Source organism: Acinonyx jubatus, chromosome E2 (assembly GCF_027475565.1).
Source record: "Acinonyx jubatus isolate Ajub_Pintada_27869175 chromosome E2, VMU_Ajub_asm_v1.0, whole genome shotgun sequence".
NCBI lineage: Eukaryota > Metazoa > Chordata > Mammalia > Carnivora > Felidae > Acinonyx > Acinonyx jubatus.
Genome location: NC_069396.1, coordinates 44,513,144 through 44,525,331, shown reverse-complemented (window position 1 = coordinate 44,525,331; position 12,188 = coordinate 44,513,144). Strand labels below are relative to the sequence as shown.

At 40.2% G+C, this 12,188-nt stretch overlaps 1 protein-coding gene across 2 annotated transcripts in view; it reads left to right on the top strand.

Annotated features, from left to right (window-relative positions):
- The window catches only part of ZNF568 (zinc finger protein 568), a 154,372-nt gene that overhangs the window by 2,986 nt on the left and 139,198 nt on the right, over positions 1-12,188 (top strand). Inside the window, exon 2 of one of the 2 annotated variants that reach the window (XM_053210208.1) lies at positions 8,481-8,590. The exons of the other annotated variant lie outside the window; for it this stretch is intronic. The gene's annotated coding sequence lies outside the window, so the exon portion shown is untranslated. The remainder of the gene's footprint in view (positions 1-8,480; positions 8,591-12,188) is intronic. 2 annotated transcript variants of the gene reach the window in all.

The window sequence follows — 12,188 nt, the reverse complement described above, 5'->3', positions numbered from 1 at the left end:
ACAATGTTGTAGCACCCTGAAAGCTTCCATAATACCCTTTCCCTGTTACACTCTGCCAAGGGGAAACCATTCTCCCAGCTTCCAACGTTACTGATTAATGTTGTCTGTTTTGAACCCTAATTAGAACATTCAGGGCATCTGGGTGGCTCAGTCCGTTAAGCGTCCGACTCTTGGTTTCAGTTCAGGTCCTAATCTCAGGGTGGTGAGTTCAGGCCCCGCATTGGCATGGAGCCTACTTAAAAAAAAGAGGAGGGGGAACACTCATACCTGGGGGGTAGGAAGAAAGAGGCAGTATGTAGCTATGTGTGAAGGTTTTTTAAGTTTGAATACAAATTATTTCATTTCATTTGTACTGCAGACATTTTTCCAGATAATTAAATAGGCTTTTTTAAAACTTGAGGTATAACATACATACAGTGAAGTATGCTTATCCTAAGGGTATAGCTCGGTGAATTTCTACATTGAGGAAAATCATGTAAATTCAACCAAGATCAATATAGACATCATCTCTCGCACCCTGAAGCCTTTTGTATCAACCAGTACCCATTGCCACTGCTGGGTCTAATATCATGGATTAATTTTGCCTATTTTTGAACTTGACTTAAATAGAATCATAGAAATAATCTGAAGGCAAAACATTCATACCATGGGAAGTTTTGTCCAAAACTCTGAAACCAAGGGACGCCTGGGTGGTTCAGTCCTACTTCAGCTCAGGTCATGATCTCGCAGTTTGTGCATTCAAGCCCCGCGTTGGGCTGTGTGCTGATAGCTCAGAGCCTGGAGCCTGCTTTGGATTCTGTGTCTCCATCTCCCTCAGCCCTTCCCCCGCTCAAGCTCTGTCTCTCTCTCTCTCTCAAAATAAATAAAATAGTAAAAAAAATTTTTTTAATCTTTTATTTATTTTTAAGACAGAGAGACAGAGCATGAGTGGGGATGGGGCAGAGAGAGAGGGAGACACAGAATGTGAAGCAGGCTCCAGGCTCTGAGCTGTCAGCACAGAGCCTGACGCGGGGCTCAAACTCACAAACTGTGAGATCATGACCTGGGCCAAAGTTGGATGCTCAACCGACTGAGCCACCCGGGCGCCCCTAAAATATTGTTTTAAAAATTAAAAAAAACAAAAACAAAACTCTTTGGTTTCTCATCTATAGCCCTGGCTTGGCCATTTGAGATTGTCTGTTTTCTGTTAAGTCTCTCTGGAAGCCAAAAATATGCACAGTGAAATGGACCCTATGGGTTTGGAGTAGATGTGAAATAAGGGTCCCATTAATGAAGTTAACAAGTTGAGGATGGCTCTTTGTAGATATTCGGAGGGGTCCAGAGCCCCCTGGTCAAAATCTCTTATTAGCCTTTGGAGACTGACCTTTGCTTGCAGAGACCTGAATAAGGTAGCTTGAAAGAGTCTCTTCAGGGTCTACCTGCCCTGAGGCTCAGCAAATATAGGATACTCTGCAAAGAGTCTTTTTCAGGGAACCTAGAAGATCTGATGGATTCATTCTGGGCAGAGGAGAAGCCTCTGTCCCTCCCATCCAACCTGACTTAACCTGGGAAAGCAGCTAACCTCCTTCTTTGACTCACAGGTCTCCCCATCTTGCTTACCTTTCCACAAACATAAGGGATTTTTGTTTTGTTTTTAAATAATTTTAGAGTTAAGAAAGTTGCAAGAATAGTACAGAAGTCTTACTACACCCTTCACCCAGATTCTGCAGTAGTTAATATTTTCCTATATGTGTAAATAATTTCATTTTCTTGCTATATATGTATATATATGTAGATTTTGATTTTTTTTTTCTGAACCATTTGGTAGTTGCATACATGATGGTCCTTACCCCTATGTGTATTTCCTTATATGACCATAATATAATTATTGAAAACAGTGAAGTTAACATTGAAATAGTATTATTATTAGTTATTATTATTATTATTATGGTGTTAGTATTATAATCTACAGACCTTATTTAGATTTTTTTAAGTTGTCCCAATAATGTCCTTTATAGCAATTCTTTTTGCTGGTTCAGGATTCAAATTCACGATTACATGTTGCATTTAGTTGTCATGTCTCTTTAGACTGTGTTAAAATTGGAATATTTTCTCAGTTGCTTTTTGCTTCTTTTGACCTTGACATTTTGAGGAGTACAGGCCAATTATTTTTATAAGGTGTTCTTCAATTTAAGTTTTTCTGATTCTTCTTCATGATTAAAATCATGTAGGGGCATCTGGGTGGCTCAGTTGGTTAAGTGTCCAACTCTTGACTTCAGCTCTGGTCATGATCTCATGGTTCATGGGTTTGAACACTGCACTGGGCTCTGCACTGACAGTGTGGAGCCTGCTTGGGATACTGTCTCTCTCTCTCCCTCTCTTTGCCCTTCACCTGCTCTCTCACACTCTCTCTCTCTCTCTCTCTCTCTCTCTCTCTCTCAAAATAAACTTTAAAAAAATCATGTGTATTTTTTAAAGATTTTCTTAATATTTATTTTTGAGAGAGAGAGAAAGAGAGAGAGAGACAGAGCATAAGTAGGGAAGGGGCAGAGAGAGGAGACACAGAATCTGAAGCAGGCTCCATCCAGGCTCTGAGCTGTCTGCACAGAGCCCAGCATGGGGCTGGAACTCACAAACCACAAGATCATGACTTGAAATGAAGTTGGCCACTTAACCAACTGAGCCACCCAGGCACCCTGAATCATGTATATTTCTGACAGGAATACCACAGAAATGATACTGTGTCCTCAATGTGCCATGTGTCATGAGAGGCATGATGTTGGTGTGTCGCATTGCTGGTAATGTTAACTTTGATCACTTGGTTAAGGTATAACCACCATGGTCCTCCACTTAGTATCTTAGGGGGAAGTATTTTGAGACCATGTTAAATAATCTCAAATTTTCATTCACTTAGTATTAGTATCCGTTAATGATTTTTTTTTTTTTTTTTTTGAAAGAGAGAAAGAGAGTAGGGGAGGGGCAGAGGGAGAGGAGAGAGAATCTTAAGCAGTCTCCACAGCCAGCTCGGAGCCCAACACGGAGCCCAGTGCCACAACGGTGAGATCATGACCTGAGCAGAAATCAAGACACCGACACTTAACTGACTGAGCCACCCAGGTGCCCCTCCATTAGTGATTTTTGCCTGAATCAACTACTATTATTATGGTTGTCATATGATAATTTTCTAATTGTACTGTTACTTCTACATATATTAGTTGAAGCTTTCCTTATTCCCCTATGTATTTATCGGTAAAAATATAAGAGTGTGGCCTAGTTACATATAATAAAATATGAACTGTACATCAGAAACTTGCAAAGCTGGTTGAAATGTTGAGTTATACCATGAGCCAGAGCTCCGATCTTCTTAATCGCAAAGAAAACATCTTGGGAGATTGACTTCTTATAGAGAAAGAGTTGTCAGCACATGTGACAAAATGACCCACACAGACAGGAAACTGCTAGGGTCCAATCTGGGCCAGGTAGATTTCCATCATGCTCCCACAATGAGGGATTGGGAGCTGGAGAAGGAAAAGAAACGTCCTGTCAGAAATATGATAGAATTGTCAAAACCTGATGAAATGATCCATATATATTATAAAATCTAAGTCATGGTTTCATTTATTCTGTGACAGTAAATCTTACTGTATTTTTTAAAAATCAAGATTGAAAAGGTCAGATAAGATAATGGGGGATAGTGTCTTCAATTGATTTATACCAAACTGTGGATAGTTTTCTTTTCTTTTTTTTTAATTTTTTTTTTTCTTTGAGAGAGAGAAAGAGCACAACTGGGGGAGGAGCAGAGAGAGAGAGAGAGAGAGAGAGGGAGGTACAGAATCAGAAGCAGGCACCAGGCTCCGAGGTGTCAGTACAGAGCCTGATGGAGGGCTTGAACCCATGAACTGTAAGATCATGATCTGAGCTGAAGTCGGACGCTTAACCGACTGAGCCACCCAGGTGCCCCTTTATTTTCTGTCTTAATTAAACATTTAATTGAGAGAGTTAGAAGGTATATATGAGAAGTAGAAGGAATCAATAACTGTAAAAGGGGAAATTAATGAGTTAAAGAAAAAAGGGGAAACTAATAAATCTAATTTTTAAAAAATTGATAATATAGATAAACCATTAGCAAACCTTATCAAATCAGGAGGAATGAACAGGTAAACAAATAGGAATGCAAAAAATAGAATAATCATATTATTAAAAAGTATTTTTGTAAAACTTAACTAATATATTTCAAAGCTAGGATGCAGAACATTATTTTCTAGGACTATATGGCTGTATAAAACTTCAATACAAAGAGAAAGAAAACTAAAAGATCAATAGCTAAAGTTTCAAATATTCAGAAAGATTCCTGCACACCACTTCCTGCCATCCCCTATTTCTTTTTTTAGTGTTTATTTATTTTTGAGAGAGAGAGAGAGAGAGTGAGCAGAGGAGGGGCAGAGAGAGAGGGAGACAGAATCCCAAGTAGGCTCCAAGCTGTAAGCACAGAGCCCGATGCAGAGCTCAAACCCATGAAGCATGAGATCATGACCTGAACTGAAACCAACAGTCGGACGATTGACTGAGCCACCCAAGGGCCCCATCATCCCCTATTTCTCAAAAAATAAACAAAAAACAAGTCAACTATCAGACTTGGGTGGTCCAGTTGGAGATTTCTTATAGAGCCTTGAAGTCACTTCAAGTAGCATATAATTTTTCAAATAAACTCTCCAAGAGAATTTATAAAGGAGGGAAGCATTACCACCTCTTTTTATAAAGACATCATTGTTGCATTGATTACAAAAACTGGAAAAGGTGGCATTGCAAAAGAAAATCATAGACCAACTTTGTGACTATATATGCAAAATCCTAAAAAACAAAAATAGAATAAATTAACAATACATTCAAATAATAATGCATTCTGAGAGCAAAGAAATTCATCCTAAAGATGCAAGGTAAATTCGATGTTTAAAGGATTTGTTAATGAATTTTACCATATTAGTAAGTCAAAGGAAAAATACCATACAGTCCTGATAGATGCTAAAAAATGATAGATGATGATACATAGATGATAGATAATAAAAAAGAATTTGATAAAGTTCAACATTTGTTCTGGATTTCTTTAAATTTTTTTTCTTTTCATGTTTATTTTTGAGAGAGAGAGAAAGCGCCAGAGCACGAGTGGGAAGGGGCAGAGAGAGAGGGAGACACAGAATCCGATCTGAAGCAGGCTCCAGTCTCTGAGCTGTCAGCACAGAGCTTGATGCAGGGCTTGAACCCACAAACCATGAGATCGTGACCTGAGCTGAAGTCGGACACACAACTGACTGAGCCATCCAGGTACCCCTGGATTTTTTTTTTAAATAGTAAAGTAAGACTGTTTTGATATGTTTTAAACACAATAAGACCTTCTTTATGTCAAATTGAAAGTCAGTATCCAATTTCCTGGCATTCAAGTGAGCAGCCTGTCCCTAATGTAATTTTACCTTTTAGAGTATAGTGAGTGCAGTAATCAAAGAGTGAGGGAAGAGGTATAACACATTTAGAAAAGAGAAAAAAAAAAAAAACTGTTAAGTATTTGTGGATGAAATAATTACATACCTCCCCCTCCCCCCCCAACACACATACAAAGCTCAAGACGATTCATTCCAAACGATTACAGATATTAAGAAAGTTCATTGGGGCTCCTGGGTGGCTCAGTCGGTTGAGCATCCGACTTCAGCTCAGGTCATGATCTCGCAGTCCGTGAGTTCGAGCCCCGTGTCGGACTCTATGCTGGCAGCTTAGAGCCTGGAGCCTGCTTCGGATTCTGTGTCTCCCTCTCTCTCTGTCCCTCCCCCACTCATGCTTGCTCTCTCCCTCTCTCTCTCTGTCTGCAAAAATAAACTTAAAAAAAAATATTAAAAAGAAAGTTCAGTAAGGTGGCTGTTTTAAAATGAGTATAGGAAAATAAATTGATGACTTTTCAATTTCAGTTAGTAATTATGAGGATGAAAACATGCCATTTAGAATAGGAACCTGAAACAATTGGCTACCTAGCAATAAATTATAAAAAGAGAATTGGAGTACCTACATGAAGCAAAGTATAAAAATGTTTTGAAATGTAAGGGAAGTCTTGATTAAATGGAGAAATCTTGATCTTGGATTGAAAGGCTCAACGGGGCGCCTGGGTGGCTCAGTCGGTTAAGCGTCCGACTTCAGCTCAGGTCACGATCTCACGGTCCGTGAGTTCGAGCACCGCGTCGGGCTCTGGGCTGATGGCTCAGAGCCTGGAGCCTGCTTCTGATTCTGTGTCTCCCTCTCTCTCTGCCCCTCCCCCGTTCATGCTCTGTCTCTGTCTCAAAAATAAATAAACGTTAAAAAAAAAAAAGGCTCAATATTTTTCAAAATTGTGTACATTTTCTTATATGAATGGGCAAATTTAAATTGTACGACATCAACCAAAATCCAAGGAGAGATTTTTTTTTTTTAGTGTAGTAGAATAATTCCACATTATATACTGAACATGATACATTTGAGAATAGCCGGGATATTTTTTTTAAGTAGGCTCCATGCCCAGTGTAGGGTTTGAACTCACAACTTTGAGATCAAGAGTCTCAAGCTCTCCTGACTAAGCCAGTCAGGCACCCTTAGCCAGGATATTTCTTTTTTTGTTGTTTGTGTTTTTTTTTTTTCCATTTTATTTATTTTGAGAGAGAGAGAGAGAGCCCGAGCTGGGGGGAGGGGCAGAGGGAGAGAGAGGAAGAATCCCAGGCAGGCTCCATGCTGAGAGTGGAGCCTGATGCAGCACTGGATCACAGGACCCTGGGATCATGACCTGAGTCAAAGTCAAGAGTCGGACACTCAACTGAGCCACCCAGGTGTCCCAAGGATATTTCTGAAAAATAAGTAATGTGAGGCAGCCTGCCAAAGTTTTAAAACATGTTATAGAACTTGAAGAGTATAAAGCTGTGACCTGAGAAGAGCTAGTTGAGGGAAAAGATACTGAGTTCACTTTTGTAGATGGGAAGGAGAGATCTCTGATCTATCTGATTTAAAATTGATGCCTGAGAGCATCCAAATGATGGTAAATATATAGTAAAACATGGCTTTTGAGTTGAAATGTTAGGGACTGGTGATACAGATGTGTGAGATTCATGTAGGTAAGGAAGAGATGGTAGCCCTAAAGATGACTACTGTGCTTCTGTTGGGGGACTCTAGGGGGAGCCACCTGCCCCCCTTCATTGACGATGCAGTGGGGAGACTGACTGCATGTTGGTACCACTTACCAAGATTGACTCTTTATCAAGAAAGACAGTGATTGACTTTGCCTTCCCCCAGTGTTGCTCAGTTTGGGGGAGAACTTGAGGCTGAGGGAGGAGGGGAACCTTGTTTTTCACATTTCCTTCCTTGGAGCATGTGGCACTGTGGCTTTGCTGTACTAGGGGTATGCAGACAGTCCCTTTAGTAGAAAAATGATCTGCCTTTTTTTAAAAAAACATTTATTTATTTTTGAGAGACAGAGAGAGAGCACAAGTGGGGAGAGGCAGAGAGAAGAAACAGAATTCAAAGCAGGCTCCAGGCTCTGAGCTGTCAGCACAGAGCCCGATGCAGGGCTTGAACCCGTGAACCACAAGATCATGACTTGAGCCAAAGTCAGACACTTAACTGACTGAGCCACCCAGGTGCCCTGAAAAATAATCTGCTTTTTAGTGAAAAACAAAATTTCTAAATAATTTTACCTTATTGTTGAAAGAAGTTAGAAAACAACGTCTCTTTAATTTCACCATGTGCACCCAATTACTGTTTCCTGCCCTTCTTATTTTAGTCTGTGTGATACTATGATTTGTAAGAAGAAATATGTTTTTGGTCTTTCAGTGCATTTCTGGCACAGATCTTCTGAAACCCTTGGAATTTCCTAAGTGATAAGGATAAAAGTGTTAGTCATAATTCAGCCCCTTTCAACCATACCTGAATTTTGTATTAAATGAGGTAACTTATAGAAAGCCTCTACAGATGGGCTTTTAAAAATTATTTTTATTGGGGCGCATGGGTGGATCAGTTGGCTAAGTGTCCAACGTCTCGCAGTTCACGAGTTCAAGCCCTGCGTCGGGCTCTGTGCTGACAGCTCAGAGCCTGGAGCCTGCTTCAGATTCTGTGTCTTTCTCTCTCTCTCTGCCCCTCCTCCACTCACGTTCTGTCTCTCCCTTTCAAAAATAAATAAACATTAAAATAAAAATTATTTTTATCATTTATCATTCCTGTTTTCACAGATAAATAAACTGAGCCCCAGGCAGGTAAATTATTTGGCCTAGATTCCCCCCAGTCAGTTAGAGGAATTGCTTGGTTCAGTCTTCTGTGTGATGATTCCAAGGCTCACAGTCTTTCCAGAAGTTCCCCCCTACCCCACACCCACAGCAGAGCCATCACTCAGCTATGTCTCCTGCATAGTCCTCCGCAGACTTCTTCCTCTTGAGCCTCAGAGAGTATTGAGGAGGGACTGGTGGATGACTCTTACCTTGAGGTCTGTTTATCTTCAGGTTACCTGAGTCCCCTGTACACCTGTGGGTCCCACCACTTCGCTGACAGCAGGGCTCCACAGGACCTTGGTCAAGTCTACAGAAGGCCCTGCCTGGGGCTACAGCTGAGGGTGAGTTACTGTTGAGAGATGGAGCTGTGAGGGACTAGCAGGCCAGGTAGAAGATCCTCTGGATCCAGAGAGGGGATCTTGGGAAAAGAATCTCTTCTGAAGGAGGAACGTAGGGTCCGAGACCTCTTGCCAGAGCAAAGACTCCTAAGTAGCAGGAAATAGCATCATCCCTTAGCCAGAAGCTGAGCAAGACTCAACTTGGCATCATTCCTTCCAGAGACCCTCCATGGCTCAGGGTAGGGAAAGGGTTGGTTCCAAGATTCAGAGAGACCGAAGTGAAGGGGAAAGCAGGGAAGGTCAAGTGTGATAGGCGTGTTCTCTTAAGGGAAGGAGACCTCGGTCCAACATAGTGCATTCTGCCATCTTGTAGTATGGGATGTGGTCAACCCATTCCCTTACTCTCACTAGCACTTTCTGGACTCTAGGTTGCTCTCTTATCATTTTTGCCACCTTACCTGGCCTCTGGGAATATGGGGAATTCACTCCATCCTGACAAGGGGCAGAAAAGTTCCTGGATTCTCAGAGTTCTGGTGGCAGCAGACCTACTATAGCTATAGATTTTTTTTTTAATTAAACTCTACTTGGAAGATTTGCAGGAATATTATTGTCAGCTTTTATGTGTTCTTCATATAAGTTCACCTAGATAAATGTTTACAATCACATCCTCTCTTTCTCTAAATATAATGTTATAAATATATTTTTATACTTTTTTTCTCAAGTTTTTCAGAGTAAGTTACAAACATGGTGCTCCTTTACCCCAAAATACTTCAGTGTACATTTCCTAAGAATGAGAACATTTTCCTTATATAACTAGCAGTTTTCAAAATCAGGCAGTTAACACTCATTTGATACCATTATCCAATCCACAGTCCATATTCAGATGTGAACCAATAATGCCATTTCATGGCAACATTTCTTTTTTCATTCTAGAATCCAGTTTGGGATCACCTGCTACCTTTAGTTGACACATCCCTTTAGTCTGCTTTAATTGGGATCAGTTCCTCAGTCTTTGTCTTTCATAAGGTTTCAATATTTTTGAAGAGCATTGGTCAGCTATTTTGTATTAATGTCACTCAGTATGATTTTGTCTGTTTCTTCGTGATTAGATTCAAGTATTCATTTTGGGCAGAATATCACGGAAGGGATGTTGTGCCCGTCACAGTGTATCATATCAGGGGGCACATGATGATATGTCTCATCACTTGTTAATATCGCAAGGTTAAGGCTAAGGTGATATCTGCCAGGTTTCTCCAAGGCAAAGTTGCTATTTTTTTTAAGTTCACTTTATTCTTATTTTGAGAGAGAGAGAGCGAGCACAAGCCAGGGAGAGGCAGAGAGAGAGAGAGAGAGAGTGCGGGGAAGAGAGAGAATCCAAGCAGGCTCCGTGCTAAAAGCATGGAACACCAAACTCACAAACCGTGAGATCATGACCTGAGCCAAAATCAAGAGTCAGATACTTAACCGACTGAGCTACCCAGGCGCCTCCTCATTTTATAATTAATAAATATCTTGGGGGGGATATTTAGATACTATAGAAATACCCTATTTTTTCACCCAGCTTTTGCCAATGGTTTTTGCATCCATTGATGCTGCCATCTTATTTAAAAGTGAAGGAAGTGACTTTCCCAGGCCACAGAACACAGGCCTCCAGATACCCATTCGCTGACATGTTTGCCTCACCACCACTCAGCTGGAACCTTGCAGCCTTGGAGACCAGGCCAAAGCTGAGTAGCTCAGTCCAGGAGGGTGAGGGAGGGAGTATACTCTTTTAGAGGATTGAGTAGTTCTCCAAAGCTGGATTAACTGCCCCAGCTTGCTGGGCCTTAGGCCTTTCCTGCCAGCTCTGTCCCTAGTGGACAGTTCAGTTCTCTCAGAGAACCTTCTCTTCCTTTCACAGCCCTCCTGTGGCTTCCCTCATGATGAAAAAAAGCAGTGGAATAATGATCTGTAAATAATGAAGTATGTACCTGTGTGTGTGTTTCAGTTACAGATTAGAATAAGAAACATCCTGCCACCCAAATCGAAACACTAACATTTTATTGTATTTCATACCAAAAGTTTTTCTACACATATATTTTTTAAATAATGGGATTTTTTTTTAACTTGAGATGTGCATAGAGAACAGCATGTAGCTTAATGAATCGTTCCACATGTGCACACTCATGTACCTACCACCCAGATCATAATAGGGAACATTTCCAGCACCCCAAAGGTTTCCCCCACCCCTCCCAAGCAGTGCCTAGTCAAAGCGGTGACATAGGTTAGGGTTGCCTGTTTCTGACCTTCATATAAATGAAATTCAAACAGTAGATCTTCCTTTTTTTTTAACTATTTTTTTCACTTACTGGTATAACTTGATTATTTTTTAAGCAAAGAAGTATCTATATTTTATTTAGCATTCAAGGAAATCACTTTTTTTATTCTAGAGACAGGAATCTAAGTAGTTAATCTTAGCATCATTAAGACAAATTCATTATTCTATCTTGTGAACAGGATGTTCCTGGAAATGTTCCATATCCTGATAATGTGGTGGTTATGTGGGTGAATACATTTGTCAAAACTCATTGAACTATACAATTAAACTGGATTCATTTATTTTATGTAAATTATACCTCAGGACAGAAAAAAATATTTCAAAAAGCATAATAAGCTCACTGCTCAGTCCTTCTATTACTGATAGGACAGCTAAATGCCTCTTTCACACTAACTGTGCTATATGACTTATGTTATCTGACCTGTACAATATTTCAAAGCATTTTGATACAATGAAGAGAGAGTGGATATTTATTGTCTGCTAAAAGTAAATCATTAACTCATTTAGCATTATATGTTAAGAAGTTTTCCATGTGTACCCTCATGTACCCACCACCTAGATTATGACAGAGAATATTTCCAGCACTTTAAAATTATTTTCCTTTTTCAAAAGATGATTGATTTGTCAGATTAGTGAGAAAAGACTTCTGTAAAACAAAGACAGGAGAACGTATTCATTTTGAAAGAATTTTTTCCCCTTGAAACTAGCACTCCTTCTCATGGTTAGAGCCTGTGAGGCTGGCTCCTCTGTCCCTTTGCCAGGACCCATCACTGAAGAAGTGTCTTTGCTTTCTGGCACTTAATATTACAGAGATGCATTTTGTGTTCTTTGCTCCAGATGTGGACTCAGCCATTTCCCTAAGAGGTTTAGTTCCTTTTTGGTGAAATTAGTGGAAGAGATCAGAATCTGGGTACTAGCAGGTTTTTCTAGTTGAGATGACACCACCTCAAGTTACTTCAGTGAGAACAGCCACAAAAGATATAATTTTTAAAATCAGGAGTTACCCATTGATGATTTTAACATTAAACATTCAAGTACATCGTAAAATATTTATACTCTTAAACTATGATTTACCCTTTTTCTTTTATAATTTAAGCCACGTAGTTATCTCTTTAATTAAACACCTTAATTGAAAATAACAATTGTTGGGGCGCCTGGGTGCCTTAGTTGGTTAAGCATCTGATTCTTGATCTTGGTTCAGGTCCTGATCTCACAGTTTGTGAGTTTGAGCCCCGCGTTGGGCTCTGCACTGACATCACGGAGCCTGCTTGGGATTCTGTCTCT